At 39.4% G+C, this 16,967-nt stretch overlaps 1 protein-coding gene across 2 annotated transcripts in view; it reads left to right on the top strand.

Moving 5' to 3' along the window:
* SNTB1 (syntrophin beta 1) overlaps positions 1 to 16,967 on the top strand; it is a 199,922-nt gene that overhangs the window by 76,172 nt on the left and 106,783 nt on the right. The window lies entirely within an intron of this gene.

Here is a 16,967-nt window from a genome sequence, read left to right as displayed (position 1 = left end):
TATATTTTTTTACAACTTCTAGGGTTGGGAATTGAAAGAGAATTCCACTGTGATGGGGATTTATGGTCTTTTGGGTACCTGAAATTTCTCCAATTTGTACTATTATGTAGCTCATCTTTTCACAGAAAGTCCAGAGTGCTGACAGATCAAGAGGTTTAACATTTCAGATCCTTTCAGCATTCAGCAGATGCAATAAATATCAGAGGTGGCTTGAGTTGAATGTAAGAGCAGATGTTGTTTCTGCAGGAAGCAGGAGAGAAAATTACACTCACAGGCTTGCAGTAACTTTGAGGAAATTTTCTCCTAAAATTCGTTCCAAATGTGACTTGATATTTTAATAAATGTTGTATATCCTGATGCTTCTCTGTACAGCATCATTCTCTCCCAAGTTGCCACATGAACAAGGGGTCATTTCCAAAGTTCATCTGTTGGTTCAGTTAACAGAGGCTTCTGAGCCTTTTGCTTGAGAGTTTGGAATTTATATTGACACTTCACCCTCTAAGATCGATTCTTGGGAAAACTCTTTGGGGACAGTATCTGCTTCCTATTTAGATTTGAAACCACGCTTTTAGTGAAGAGTACCTCCACCAGAAAGGACTTGAACTATGCATCTTGATGATTCTGTTTCTTTCTAGTATGGATTTATTTATCGTGGCCAAATCGCCTTCTGTGAAATGCAGTATTGGTGTCAGACTTGAGCGGGCCAGGCTCCAGTTTGCTTGGAAAAATTGAATTACACAGCTGGCCAGAATCGACAGCATAAGCTTTGGCTCTTGCTGAAGGCGAGCATTATGCATGGCTTTTCGCGGGCTGGTCTTTCCAATGCAGTCTTCTGATGTAGGTGGGCCTTTATCTCTGTTGGAGGGCAAAAGGGAATGTTTCAGAAATACACTGAGAAGGTACCTCTTGGCATATGTGCAGAGCAAAAAATTAATTTCTGGCCTGGAAAGCTAAATTCAATCCAATTCCACCCCAAAGTCCAAATATATGTGTTTCTGACATGAGACATCCTTAAACATATAAAGAATGGATATGAGGGACGCTAATAATGAAGTCCTTTTTCCAATATATTCCAATCTGTGATAGATTTTTTTTAATGTATTCTTTTAAAAAAAAATTGGGGACGGTTAATAGTTAGGTTTATTTATTTTTTGAGGTATTTTTTTTCAGATGTACAATTTGATGAATTTTGATAAATGTGTACACCAATGAAATCACCACTACTATCAAGATAGCTAACATTTTCATTACTCCCCAAGAGGTGTGGATTTCAAATTCCCAATTTATCCCTTCCCACACCCTTTTACGTTTAATGGAGGTACTGGGGATTGAACCCGGGACCTTGTGTATGCTAAGCATGCGCTCTACCTCTGAGCTATACCCTCCCCTCCATGACAGATTCAGATATTCTCCTCTTGGCTCTAGCACTCTCGTGTTCCTGGCTTTCCACTTTTGAATAATAATAACCATTTTTTGTAGAGCCTTTAATAAGTAATAATGTACATTATTTCTTTGAATGTTTCTATCAAATTGTTATTGGGCATAAACTATTACAACACCAGTAAATCTCAAAAATACTATGCTGAGTCAAAGCAGCCAGAGGCACGCATGTATGGTTCCGTTTATAGACAATTCTAGAATAAGCAAATCTGGTTGCTTTGGGGAGTGAGGTTGGGAGGGTTGACTGAAAAGGAGCATGAGGGAAATTTCTAGGTGGATGAAAATGTTGCATGTCTTATGCATTCATCTAAGCTGACTGAATGGCACACTTAAGATCGGAGCCCTTCACTGTATGTGAGTTATTCCTAAATTTAAAAAATTATGATTTCTATTGGTATATATAGATGAGGAGGCTTTAGGAAGATCAAATGAGCTGTCCCTTGTCATGCAGCTGAAGGAGAGAGCCTCAACCCAGGAGATCCTAACCCTTAAATCCAGGGTTTGCCACTCTAAAACAATTTCCGAGAATGATCATATTTCTATTACTCCGTTATGAGGTCAGTTAATTTTCAGATGCTTTTTCCTCTGAAAGCACATGATTGGATACTGGAAAGAGCAAAGAGAAGGGGGCCAGTGTCACAGGTCCGCAGCGTGTGCCATGGTTAATGGCTAGTGCTTAAATCACAGAGTTCAAATTCTCACTCTGCAGCTTACTCTGCTTGTGATGTTGGGCACGTAAACCCGTCTGAGCTTTATCTCTTCTATTTGTAAAACAGGTTGTTGTGAGGCAGAAATGTTATCATTCATAGACAGTTCATAGGTGTCTATGAATTGTCAATGAATGTTTGCTATAATTAGTTGCCATCCTGGTTAAAGGAGGAATAAAAGCCCTTGTGTTATTAACAGTTTTATTTTGACATTATATGTATTATAATGTGAAATCTTTGTCTCTAATTCTACCAGTCTAAGTGGCTACATAATTATTTTATTGCCATATTAAAGCAATGCATATAAAGCTAAGATTCAGTAGTTTGAGTGTTTCTCTCCTTGACTGCCTTGTTTTGGCAACAGGCATTGTCGAACAATTTATTATTGTATGTACTTCAGTCACGGTATGAATAATGTCATGCATTTCCAAGTTCTGGTAGAAAATTCATTCTGAGTGTAACTCACTTATAAATCTATGATTCTATGAACTCTGGGTATGATTCACTGAAATATGTCTTAATGTTTGTAAATGATTGTAGAACTAGAAGAAACCATTTCTTGGAAGTAATTAGTGTACTATATAGTTTAATGTAGGTGGACTTTCTAAGAAGAATATTCCATTTAAAAAGTGAGCATTACCCAAGGATTTAAAAAAAACTTTTTTTTTGAGACTTGATAAAGAGGATATACGGTTTTGATGGTATAGTTTGTTTTTCTGGTTCTGCTTCTGTTATTATAGATAGCATTTTACACTATAAATGTTTGATTATTATGTATCAGAGCCCTCTTGAGCCGGCTTAGGTCACAAATCCTGCTCGACTCAACTTGCAGGCTTGTCCAACAGGTAATATATCTTAGATAAGCATTATCTGTTGAACAAAAAAGGAAAAAAAGAATGAAAATCTTGGACCCTGATAGAAAATAAAGCACTTCTACTTTTTTTCATGGAGAAATACTTTGAACTCTCTGGTTCAAGGCACTGGGCGACACGTGTGGCTACTGTTTCTGTGGCACGTTTGCATGGAGGGAAGTCTGGATGCTGAAGATGAGAGAGAATGAGCATGTTCAGTCTGTAATTCACAGCCATGATTTCCCATTTTGCAACCCTTAAGTTGGTGTGGGGGAGCTGGGATTTGGCGAGATTTTGCCTTAGGGCAACAACATTCAGAGTACATAAAGATTTTTAAGTGATTTTTTAAAACTTTGCAATATGTAAATATGTTACTTACGTTGAGATGATTTAAGTCCTCTTTCAGCCTGTAGAAAGCTGTTGAGTTTCAGGCCTAGAGTCAGTTAACCATATCACCATATTAGTACTTGTCTGTAAGCAATATTATGAGTCACAAAATTGATTTGAAATATTTTTTCAAGCTGCTTGTCAAAACCCAGGCTTGTTAAAACTCTGTTTTAGCCTCTGCTAATCAACACCTGGGTCCCAGTGTTTTACCTTGAATAATAGTTTACCCCTTGCAGAAGCCAGAAAGATTTTTGGTTTGGTTCTTTTCTAAGTGCAGGAGAGCGACCTTCCAGGTTGACCAGCTGACTCTTCAATGGTGTTCTGAATATGTACTAAATATGAGTTACACCTATTAGCCCCATTTAACAGTTGCAGATACTGAGGCTTGGGGAGGTCAAGAAATGTTCCATTTGTGGAGGATTCAGGAGCATAAGCCAGACTGGTCTGACTTGAAGTCTGTCATCTTTTAGCTGAACTATATTTGTTCTTGAATAACCCAATAATCCTCCTGTTGTTTAGTTTGAGCTTTCCCTTCATAACACCCACAACCTCCTCCCTCTCCTTCCCTGCTCCCAGATTAGATCACAGATCATAGATAGCATTTTAGAACAGGAGGAAGGGTTTAAGGCATCTGTTCGGTTCAACAGCTACTTCCCTCTTAAGCTTTGATTTTTACCTTTTGCCCTTTACTTGGCCCTGAGCTGTCTGCAAGGATGGTTGAGGGGGATGGTGGAGATGTGGATTCCTTGGAACATAAGAAAATATCACTAAGGTTGGAATCCCTTAAAATTGGCTCTGGGGTGTTACACACCTGCCAGCTTCTCCTTCTACCCTTGTTCTCTGTGTTTGTTTCTGGGAGTTTGCCTTGGTCTTAAAGGACAAAGGGAGCTACCATTTATGATGCACCTTTTAAAAATTACCAGACCCTATACATATATTACCTGGTTTAATAGACACAACAACCCCACGTGATTAGTACTATTTTCTTCATTTTTAAGAGAAGAAATCTCAGGCCTGGAAAGCCTTAGCAACTTGCCCAAGATCTCAGAGCTCGTTCAAGGGAGAAGATTTTAAGTCAGATCTGATTCCAGAAGGCAGCTTAGCACAGCACAGTGGGGAAGAGGAAGGGCTTTGCAGTCAGATCCAGGCGTGAGTGGAACACGATGACTTTGAGGCTGGGAGGTCTGAGAGTAATTTTTTTTTTTGACTTCTGTGTCCTCATCAGTAAACCATGAATAATAAGAGTACCTGCCTTACAAGGTTGTTATGAGAATTAAAAGACACAGTCTATGTAAAATTCTGGACCTGTAGTTAGCACTTAGTAAGTGTTAACTGTCATGATTGTTGTATGTCCTCCTTCGCCTGGGATTGAGGCGAAGCTCTCCCCACTTCCCAAAGCCTCACACTCACACTTTTCCTGGCTTTTGACCTCTGTGTCTTCATGGATTCTCTGTCCATATCTCAAAACTGAAATGGTTTACTCTCATGTCCTCAATCTGTACTTCTTCACGTGTGTTCTGTTCTTTGTAATGGCATCACTGTCTACCTAATTAAGCAAGGCAGTTGAAAGCCCTGATTCTATAGATAAGGAAGCTTAAGAACGTTAGAGGTTAAATGATTTGCTAATGACCACACAAAAAAATTAGGACTCCAGCCAGGATGGAAATCCAGGTAGAATGAGGTCTAGGTACTTTCCCTTCTGTCCTTTTCTTGCCTTCCTCTCTTTCTTTCTTTTTTTCACTCTCTCACTTATCATTCATACATTCATTAATTTTTTTTTTTTTATCTTTTAATCCCATACTTTTCATTGCTTCTTGGCTTTTAGCCTTGCCTAGAACCTCTAGTATGATATTGAATAGAGGGTTAATAGTGGGTTTCATTATTTCAGTTCTGATTTTCAAAGAGATGCTTTCAGCATTTCCTCATTTAGAATGATGTCAATTTTTTTTCCTTTTTTGTGTATGTGTATGTGTTTTGTTTTTTGTTTTAGTATGTACTCTCTATCAAGTTAAGGAAGTGACCTTCTATTTCTGGTTTACAAAGGCTTTTTTTTCATTATAACTGCTTGTTAGTTTATAAAATGATCCTTCTCATTGACATAATCATATATTTTTCTCCTTTTTTCTGTTAATATACTGAATGACATTTATACATTTTCTAATATTTAACTGGTCTTGCATTATTTAAATAATCCAAACTTGGCCATGCTGTACTGTCTTCTACGATATTATTCAGCTTGGTTTGCTAATATTTTGCTTATAATTTTTGCTCTTAATTTATGAATGAAATTGGTTGACAGTTTTCCTTTTTGAAATTTTTCTTGTCTGGTTTTGTTATTAAAGTTATATTAGCTTTAGTGGTGAGGGTATAGCTCAAGCAGTAGAGTATATGCTTAGCATGCATGATGTCCTGGGTTAAATCCCCAGTACCTCCTCTAAAAATAAATAAAGACAAATAAATTTTATTATCTCCCCCCGCCAAATTTTTTTTAAATTATATTAGCTTTATAGAATAAATTGGGGAGGCTCTTTCTTTGTTTTCTGAAATAATTTGATTAAGATTTACACGATTTATTCTTTGAAGATTTGGTAGAATTCACTAATAAACTCTGGTTCTGTCTTTTTGTTTGTTTGTTTGTTTGTTTGTTTGTTTGTTTGTTTTGTAGGAAGAATGTTGACCAGTGTTCCCATTCCTTTAAGAGTTAGAGGACTAGCTATTCTTCCTGTTTCTACTTAGGTCAGTTTTACTTAGTAAGCTTCTTTTGCTAGGAATCTGTGCATTTCATCTAAGTTCTCAAATTTATTATCCTAAATCTGTCGTAAGTATGACTTTATTATCTTTTTAATCTCCTTTGCATCTGTAGTTATCTCCCCCTTTTACTTATAATACTGATTTTCTATTACCTCTTTTTATTTCATCAAACATGCAGGGGGTTCTCTGTTTTTTTATTCTTTCCTATCCTGCTTTTGAATTTTTCCATTGTGATATGGAATATCTTGAAAATTTGAATTCTGATATAATCATTCCCGAATATGTTTATTAATTTAATCCCCCCAATATGTATGGATTTTCCCGGCACCAACAACAACTCATTAGTCCTTAGTTCACAATAATCTAGCCTATGTCTCCATGTCACTTGGACCATTTATATTGTTCCAGCTGTGGTCATTAGATTTATTAGATTAGCTATTAGATGTAAAGCATCTAATACGTAAAATTCCAGTTCTGCCTCTTACTTGAGAGATAATTCAGCTCTCTGAACCCAGTTTGCCCATCTTTTTTATTGTGAAATTTTCCTGAGTCTGTTTATTATAAAAAGTTGTATCTCTGCTGATGTGCACCATCGCCCCCTCCTTACCTCCTTAGTAAACAAAACAAATACACAACAAAAATAAGCCCTTCTATCTTGACTGCTCAGAGTCAAAGAAAGCTTCTGGAGGTTTCAAGGAAAAACGTGTGAAGTTTTACTCTCCTGGCTCTGGTAGTCAGATCCAAGAAGCTTGCTTAGACCTTTCTTCTGCCATCTGGATCAGTTCTTGTAGTTCTTGGCAGTTCCTCTCCCAACAGACTTGTAAGCAAGGTTGCGCTAAGTTAGACCCATAGGAGAAAATCCGATGCATCAGGGGAGACCAATAGGCATTAGTTCTATTGAGCAAGAGTGTCTGTGTGCGTGTACGTGTGCTTGGAAGGGAGGAGAATTTAGTGAGGAAAGTTAGGCTCTTACCACCTGGACCATGGAATTCTCAAGCAAATAAATGCACAATGAGTTGCTTATAGGATGTTGGGTTCATGCATAGTTCAGTGGGATGACAATAGCATGAAATGAGATTGTGTACAAAGAAGTGTTTTAAACCGTAAAGCACTTTCAAAATAGCAGGTATTTATAACATTGTTCAGTTTGATGGACCCTGATGTTTCCAAGCCTCCTCTCCCAATATCCCTTTTGCTCTCAGATGACTCCACAATTGCTTTAGGTCTGCAGCATATCCAGGTTAGGGTGAAAAAAAAACAAAAAAAGACAAACTCAGACCTGGTCTGAGTCTGCCCTTGGTAATGATATTTTGTTTACTTAATGTGGTTTCTTTCAGAGAAGCTTGATGACTCTGGGCTTCTGCCACCGAAAAGTAACTGCAAATTTACTGAGCCCCAACTTTGATTTGCAGGATGTTATTGCCAAGCTACACCTGGAATAACAGAAGTTTATTTTCCAGAGATACCTGTCTGGAGGAAGTGAGAGCAGCACATCCTGCCTTTTGACGTAAAGTCCTATTCAAACATGGTCTTCTGCCTAGGAACGAGTCAAAACAATGCTAGGACCTGAGCATTCAGACATCCTTTCTGCCCGTCACTCACTTCCTGTCTTCAGATGTTAGGGTATAGCTGTTAAAATAGTTATTGTATTTTCCCAAGGAAGAGAGATTACGACTATCTGTGATGGTGAGGAGCCTACCGGCAGATTGTTGGGAGGTCAAGTCTGTAGACATCATTAATCCAAATTCTCTCAAGTACTTGCTAATATTTGATGAATAGACTTTAGTCCAATTGTGTGTGTGTATTGAATTATAGTCTATCTCAGTTCCTAGATTTATGTTCACAATAAATGAATGAATGAAGTGATACCTTAGGCACGAAGCACAGATGATTTTGACAGTTCCTAGAGTTGGAGAAGAGATGGGTATTCTTGCAATATGTGTTCTCATTTAAATTTCATCACAACAATAACAGCAGCAACATAATAGTCATAGTCAGATGTGAGAGCTGTGTGCCTGGCACTGTTCTAACAGATTTGTATACATTTCAAGGAAATGATTTAATCCTCATGACAATTTTATCAGATCGGTCTTGTTATTCTCAGGTGAGGAGACTGAGGTTCAGAGAGGGTATTTATACCTTACTCAAAGGAGTAAGCTTTGAGCTTGTAAGTGGAAGACTTGGGATTCGAACCCAGATCCTCTGACTCTGGAGCTCATTTATTAAACTAGTACATTGTGTTGCCTCTCTAAGGAAGGCACTGTTTTCCTCATTTCATTGGTGAGGATTCTGAGATTCAGATAGATTAACAAATTGTCCCATTGTCACATAACTAATATGTAGCTAATAAGCATATGGCAGCATGTAACAATACAGGAATGTACAGCATGATTTTACATGGTATACAAACATTGGAGTTATTGGATCTTAAATCAGCCACATTGCAGAAGGAACATAGAACATGACAGCTTGAAGGGATTTTAGAGCAGTCTGTTCTTCCACAGAGTAAAAAAATCCTTTCTGCAACATGGCTGGGAGATGTGTCATCCAGTTCCTACTTGAATGTCACTAGCAATAGGGAACTCACTACTTCACAGCGTTTCCTTACCTTGAACCTAGATCTTACCCCTATAATTTATACTCACTGACTCTGGCTCAACCCTGCAGAGATACGCAAAGTGAGTTTGGCACAACTCTCTGTCATTTAGGCCCCATACATCTTCGCTTTCTAGGTTAATTTCTGGTAATGGTAACTGACCCTTGTGGTGTTTACTATGCCAAGTACGTTAGAAGATTTTTACTTATATTAACTCGCTTAATCCTCACAACAGTTGTCTGAGGTAGGTGAAAGAAATAACACATGAGGAAACTAAGTCATTTGCTCAAGGCCACAGAACTAGGCCATAGAAGGGCTAGGGATTAGACCCCAGAGTTTAAGCTCTTCACTACTGTGTTCTTGTGTCTCTCATTTAACCTATGTTTTCTTTATTTCTCAAAACTTTAACAACCTGCTTACCCTCTTTACAACATTGTCTAACCTATTGGGGCTTCAGGTATGGGCTGATCAAGGTGGCAAAGAGGGGAACCGTCCTCTTCTGAACACTGTATTTCTATCAGTGGAGTCTAATGTGCTATTTATTATACAACCATTGTCATGGAGATCCCTAGAACCTTTCTTCACGCAAACTGCTTATAATACAATTCTCCCTGCCCTGCATATTACAGCGATTTTTATTTTGAACATGCAATGACGTAACTTTCCATCTTATCCCTATTATATTTTATCTTCTTAGTTTGGGCCTGGGTGAAACTCTTAAAATCCTTATCTTGTCATCTAAGGCATTGGGCCTCTCTAGGAGCAGCTGTGCAGGGGCCTAAAGTAGTAGAAGTACCACCTATGATGCCTGTGATTCATACTTGAGGTTCATCCATGACCTCCTCTGGCTCTGAGAGAACGAGGACCGGGAACCCCATAACAACTGGGTGCCAAACCAGGAAGGTGCTGGTTCTTCCAGCCTCTTTTCAACCAGGCTTGTCTTTTTCTTTATGTAAAGCTGAATATGCATCTTTTGCTTGTTTGCAAGGATAGATGCTTTGTGTATCTCTGCAGAGTAGAGGCACTATCAGTGAATACAAATTAAAGGAGTAAGATTTGGGTTCAGTATAAGAAAAGGACAAGAAGAACAACATTTCAGACGAAAAGGTCTTTTTATAAGCGTGACTTCTGAAATGTTTACGGTTGGACAAACAGGATTCGTTCAGGCGTGAGCCTTTGGCCATGTGGAGAGACAACATCCAGGGAACAAGGAAAGAACATGGGAAAGTGACTGGGCCTGGGAGCTTTGGAGCTGGGCTGCTCCGGGTCAGACCCTGGCTCTGCCCGTGGCTGCTGGGTGACCTTGGGCAAGTCACTTCGGCTCTTCATGCCAGGCTCCCCTTGCTTGTGAGGCAGGCATTATGACATTGTGTGCAATTGATTGTGTACAAAACTCTACGGGCCACCAAATTTCTTATCCAGACCTTTACAGAAAGAGCCTGCCAACCTTCATTCTGCAGGATAGACCACGTGGATTTTTGACCCTCATCTGTTACTTCTTTGTCTTGAAACCTTGGACAGATACCCTCTGGCCTCTGCTGTTTCTAAGACGCTTTCTTGAAGAACAAATCTATGAAAAATGGTATCTTGAAGATCCTATTAACTTTTTCGAATGTCGAATGTTGAATTTTTGCTTAACAATTCCAGCCAGACTTTTGTGTTATTGCTATGGATATAGATGTGAATATTAACTTTTTATTTTTCCTAACATTAATGAGCACTTAGCATGTGCTGGACTCGGTTCTAAGCCCTTTATTAGTTCATTTAATCCTCATAGCAACCCTCAGAGGCAGGCATTACTATTTATCCCCGTTTTACAGATGGGGAAACGGAGCTACTGAGAGGCTGAGAAAATTTTCCCAAACTCACACAGCTAGCAGGTGGCAGAGGCAAGATTTGAAACTATGCTGTGTGGTTCCAGAATGTAGTTTTTTCACTTTTACTGTAGTCACTCAACTCCGAGGACATCATGGTTCCACCAGAGCCACCTTTGTGTGAACAGATAACTGCACATGATGCGTCGGTGCTTAAATGTTTGTAAGCTGAGTCAGCACAGTGCCTCGCATGGCACAAACCGTCATCATAATGTTTATGTCCTGATGCTGTTGAGATCAGTGGCGGTCTCCACAGAGCATGGTTGGAGCTTACAGGAGGCATGCCTGGAGGACTTCAAGAAAGACGTCTTACCTGAATTGAGAGTTACCTGATACACAGAGAAGCTTTCCAGAAAGATTTCCATGCAGAGGAAACAATGTGTGCAAAGAGGCATGTTCAGAGTACTTCTCTATGGCTGGTGTGTGGGCTGTAGGGACCGGGAGTAGTCAGATGAGATGAGAACAGGGAGTGGGCGGGGCCAGATGGTGAATGGCCCTGTGTGAATTGGGACAGACCCACGTCCTCTAGTGGATGTCTCTTTCAGAGCAGTGTTCTCTGTCTATTTGTTTAGTGCCTCCACCCCGCCCCCACCCTGCACATAGACACTGGAATGTAAACACCTCAAGGGCAGGCACCTAGTCTGTTTTGTTCACTGAAGGGACTCCGACACTCAAGGCCATGCCCATAGCAGGAGCTTGTTAAACGTTTGCTGAACTAATGGATAATTAAACCAATCAGCATCCTTCTGGTGGTTGTAGGACTCATGGAATAGGATACTTTCCCTGGGTCCACCTGGGGTAATGATCTTTCTTTGTTGAAGAATCAAGGCAGGTTATATCAAATGACTGTACTATCTAACACAGGAAAATTTGGAGATAGTTTTTTAATTGGAGGCTCACCGAATTCATACTTCTTTTAGTCCTGTCCACATATTAAAACTCAGCATCCTCTCCTGCAATGCCCTTCTGACCTCATGAGAACCTTTTGGTCATCATTCAAATGTCTTTTAAAATCCTACCTTCAAGGACCCACCTGGCAAAATAAAAGTGAAATATATATTGGTAAGTGAATGAGAATAATGATTTTTCTAGACTACTCTACCAAAGCAAAGAAAAAGTAACTTGAATACATGACTCAACACAGGTTTATTTTCATATTTATCAGGTGCCCATGGGGTTTGGTTGAAAAGTCAGAAGGTACTTCTGCCTAAGGCCTAAGAATCTGGCACACATTTAACAGGGCTGTCTGTTGGTGATGACACAAATAGCAAGATGAGATAAGAAATATTCTTTTTTAAAAAATGTGGTCAGAAGAGGCAGTTTTCCAAGAAGTCATAGACTATTTGAAGGGTAGGGACCTTCTTTCCCACCCTTGACAGGTGAGGAGCATGAGGTCCGGGAGGTGATGTGACTTGCCCAGGGCTGGAGAACTTAACTAGGGCAGAGCTGGAACTATAACCCAGGTCCCCAGCTCCGAGGGCCAGTTCTCTTTCCAGCTCACCGCTCAGCCTCCTGAGAGTTTAGCTATAGTTTCTGAGACGCTTATATTACCTCTTTCATCATTTTTTGGTCTTTTTGGAAATATTGATGATCCCCCTCTGCATCTTTCCTAAGTTGACCTAGGAAATGCCACTAAGAGAAGTATCATATGGATTGTGTTTTGTCAGCAAACCCCACTGTCACCAGCTTGTCCCCAGTCTGCGAGTTTCACGGAAGGTCTGAATACTCAAGTTTTCTTGCCTCCAGCTGATCCTCTTTTGCCTTAATCACATTAGAAAATGTACCTTTCCTGTTCACATCCCCTAGAGTAGTGAACTATTTCTTTTCCTCCCTATAATCTGGAAATCCCTTGCTTGTTGTTTTGTTGTTATTTATAAGAAGAAAACCTGCACGGAACAGACGGACTTGCTGTCTCTTCAGAAACCAGCCTGGTAGGAGGGTTGATTGGATTTGCCTAAAGCATTTCCTCATTAGTAGCCTGTGTGTGCTTTTCCTTTCAAATGTCATCTGGCCTCCTCAACAAAGATTTAATTGTGGCAACTTGGGGCCTGGGCAAACTTGGGCTTTGCTGAATGTTCTTTTGAAATCTTCACAACCGCCCATCTTTCAGATGAAAAACTAGTAACATATTGAAAGTGACTTGGTGCATTATTGGTTTGGAGATCACTTCTGACTACTGTTCCCCGCCTTTTCTTGCAACAGAAGATTGGGATTTTAATTGCTCAACCATGGTTTTTAATTCACGATGTTCAGAAAGGGCATGGTTTACTAATTAATTTTGATTATGAGCCTGGGCCCGGCGGCTTCTTGATCAGTTTCAACAGCTCTATGCCTGAAATGACTGTCTGTAAGCATAGGGAGGTGTAATTATGCAGACACTAGCTGTTCAGTCCTGCCAGGTTAAACCTTCTATTATGAATACTACATATTACAGTGTCTTAAAAGGCATTATTGAAATGCCACAGTTTAATAGTTCAGGCTTACAAAATCAAGCTCTCTTATGTTACAGGCAATAGCCTCTTAATTGGATGTTTTCTCCCAGTACATAAAAACGTTGGCTTAAATACACACACATACACATGTACACACACACACACACATATCCAATTATTATTTTTTTAAGTGTGAGAAACAGTATTGTTTCCTGGTTGAAAGTAAGGACTCTGGAGCCAGGCAGCTTGGATTTGACTTGTGTGTCTGCCACTTTCTTGCCCTCTGGCTTGGGCGTGCAATTTATTCTCTCTCTATTGCAGTCTTTGGGAAAAATGGGGATGATTGCAATGTCTGTATCCTGAAGTTGCGGTGAGGCTCAAATGAGTTAGTACACAACAAACACTTAGTAGAGTTCATGGAACCCAGTCGTTGTGTTTTTTGTTTTTTGTTTTTTTTGTTGTTTTTTTTTTTACTGATTGCTCCAATGCATTTACTGGTGTTTACATGTTATAAAATCTGGTTGTGCTAAGCTGGCAGGATTAGGGATGTCTCCCTGTGGCAGAAGCGAAGAATTGTCCTCTAATGTCTAGTCTCTTTTCCTTCCACAGTAATAGCCTCCCCTCCCCACAGATTTTTAGCTGGGTTGGTAGAGAGTTGTCCAGAGTTAAAGAGTAAATTTCTTTTCCACCTCAAAGTGCCATGTGACTAAATTCTGGCAGATGGGTTGTAAGTAGATACAGTGTGTCAACTTCTGGAAAGTGGCCCACAGGAAGAAGGATGTGTCCTTTACTTCATACTTTTTCCTACTGGTGGGAATTTGGTCATGATGGCTGGAACTCAGGCAACCCTCCTGGGTCATTAGATGGCAGGCTAGCATTGTAGAGCAGGAAATGAATAGAAGCCTGAGGGCCTGAAAACTAGGGAGCTGAGCTGCCCTAGCAGCCCTTTTCTTTCACTCTAGACTTTTGGTAAAAGAAAAGCAAACCTCTGTATTATTTAATACACTGTAATTTGGGGCACCTATTGCAGTTAAATCTAGTCTTAGGTAACACCTTACCCTCCCTGAAATAGACCACACTCTCATTATTTTGATTGCAATGTGTAGGCATTTCAGGACACTAAGACACAACAAACCATGAAAAGTTTTCACATACTCTCAATTTCCTACCAGAGGCGCTGCTTTACCACACCCAGACATGGCCACACTGCTCTTAATCTCCGAATGAGGGGACTTAGCCTCAGGCCTCGGTTGGTGACTGGAGAGAGGATGGCTTGACAGTAGAATTGTGCCTCTAACTGATGACCAAGCCTTGCAGAATTTACTTGAAATATCCCTCAGAAGGATAGTCTGACAAATTTATTACTTCCCCTGGGCCAGAAACTGTGGGCCCTTGGAAAAAAATCCAAGGCAGTTTTTCTTTTGCTTTCTTTGTTATGCCCAAGAACAAGTTTCTCCATTTTCTATAAATATCAAAAAGAAGCAGGACTCCTGGACAAAGGAACTTGAAGCAGGGCTGGGGTGATGCTGCTTGTTCTCCATCGGGTCAGATATGGAAACAGTTCAGTGACCTCAGCATATCTTGCTTGGGAGCAGTGATGATAATCTCATAGTCTCCTTTATTTCCTTGAAATTGAAAGTGTATTTTCTGGTGGGGCCAGAGACCTCAAGACTCATTAAGGGGTTTTGCCGAGCCTTCTTCACAGTACCAGTGAAAGGAGAGATGATATCTAACGCTCTGAGAGGAAACATAGGTTCTAAGGAAAAGTGAAGCCAATGTGCCTACCCGAGGTGCGATGATACCTTACTCTATTTGTCTTGATGGTGAAGAACAAAGGTGTTGTTCAGCAAAATCAAGTGGTTTCTTGATCTTGTGGGTTGATGTCTTTCCACTGGGAAAATTTCTTGGCCTCTGTCACGTCTTGGCCACATATAGTTCTGGAGCTCCAATTAAACATGATTTAGACCTTCACTTCACATCTCTTCATCTCTATTCCGCATTTTTTTTTTTTGTATTTTTGTGCTACATTTTGTATAATTTCTTCTGATCTACAATTCAGTCATTAATTCCTTCTTCTGACTTGTTTCTCTATTGAAGTTTTAGTTCTGATTATGTTACTACTACCACTACTTAATATTCTATCTGTTTATTTTACCAATCTGTTAGGTCACTTGAAAAAAAAAATCTCTGGAAGATTCTCTCAACTTTCATTTGTTCCTTTACACATAGTTAACATTCTCGTAGCTTTGTAGTCTGTATGGGGTTGTTACTGCCATCAGTTATTTTTATGAGTTCTTGCTCGTGGTACCTTAGTTCCTTGTATGCAACATTTTCTTAGATTTTATGCTGCTCATTGTCCTGGACAGTAATGCATAGTGACTCTTTGAAGACTGGGATGAAACTGCATTCCTCCATAAGGCCATAAGGATTTGCATTTGATTCTGCTAGGGCTTAGGCACTTGTCCAGCTTGGGACCTCCTTAAACCAGGTTTAAGATTTAACATAAGAACTCATGTCATCTACTAGCTCCCCTTCCTCCTTTTCTAGGCTTAAACTTCTTTTAATCAGAGGCCATTTCTTATCATCTCTCATGGACAGCACAGTCCACGGCACATGAAAATCGACTGATGAATTTTGGCTGAATGAGTGAATCTTTCAATTATCATGCCTAGCCTTGTTAACTTATTTTCTCTTTCTTTATTTTCAGTTGCTCAGTTAAAAGGATTACTCTGTATTGAATATCATTTCCAATAGGATGCCCTTTCTTCAAAGCATTGCTATGTCTTCTCTCCTTTGTAAATTTCCCAAGTTCTGTACCACATAGGAAGTGGCTACTTAGTAAATATTTGCTTCCAGGCTAAGACTTGGCTCTGCTCATGGTGGATCAAACCACACATTTCTGTGATGACTCGCACCTTATATGGATATTCTGAGTGTTCATATTATCTCTGGAAGTAATCCCTGATGGCCCTGTAACTGGTAGATCTACATCTAATATCTTTTCCTTCTAGTGCACTCAATCTCTTTCTCCTGGAGTTCTCTCTGAAGCTCATCTCCAATTATTCTGCCATTCTCTTGCTCATAGGCCACCATGGCTATCACTGCTGCCTACAGAATAAAGTCCAAACCTATTAGCTTCTCAGTTTGCATCATTCATCTAGGTAGGGTAGCCAGATTTCATGAAAGAATATGCTCTCTGAGAAATCAGATTGCATCTTCACCACTTACTAGCCACATAAGCCACGCTAATGGGCATTGGTGTGCTGATGTGTAAAATAGTATTTGTCTTATAAGGAATAAACTATGTAAATCTCTTTGTACCCACTCCAATCCACTGCCGTGTATAATAACATACTTCTAAGGGACTTGGCCAAATCCCTCCCCTACCCCTAAGCAACAGAGAACCAGACTGTGTGAGTGACAGAGAGAAGGCCATGGAAGTTTATTTTGCATGCACCAAGAATCCAGTTGCCCCATCAACTCAAAAGCTGTCTAAGAACTAAATGCTTAAATTCAGAATCAGCAAATAACATCTGAAGACCAAGCAGATATATCAAAGAGCAGAATTTCATTTTGCTCCACTCAGCTCTTAAACTATTTTTTTCTTTAAATTTTATAGTGATATAGGCATATTGCTAAACATGAGAATAGTATAAAAGGGTAATAAATAAATAACAAAGGTGTATTTCTCCATCATCTTGACTTTAATTCCACTCCCAGAGCTAACTACCATTAATACTTTCTCATTTTTCTGTCCAGAAATACTCATTGATATAAAAACATATATGTTTATGATTTTATACACAAAATGATTACAGTATATACACTGTTTTCTCTATAACTTTTTAAAAAATTATGATAGATCTTATAGATCTTTCTACATCAACACATCTATATTTATCTCATTGTTTAAAATGAGTATAAAGTTG

The sequence above is a fragment of the Camelus bactrianus genome, chromosome 25 (assembly GCF_048773025.1).
Source record: "Camelus bactrianus isolate YW-2024 breed Bactrian camel chromosome 25, ASM4877302v1, whole genome shotgun sequence".
NCBI classification, from domain to species: Eukaryota; Metazoa; Chordata; class Mammalia; order Artiodactyla; family Camelidae; genus Camelus; species Camelus bactrianus.
The sequence above is the reverse complement of the archived record's forward strand: the minus strand, read 5'-3'. Positions and strand labels throughout refer to the sequence as shown.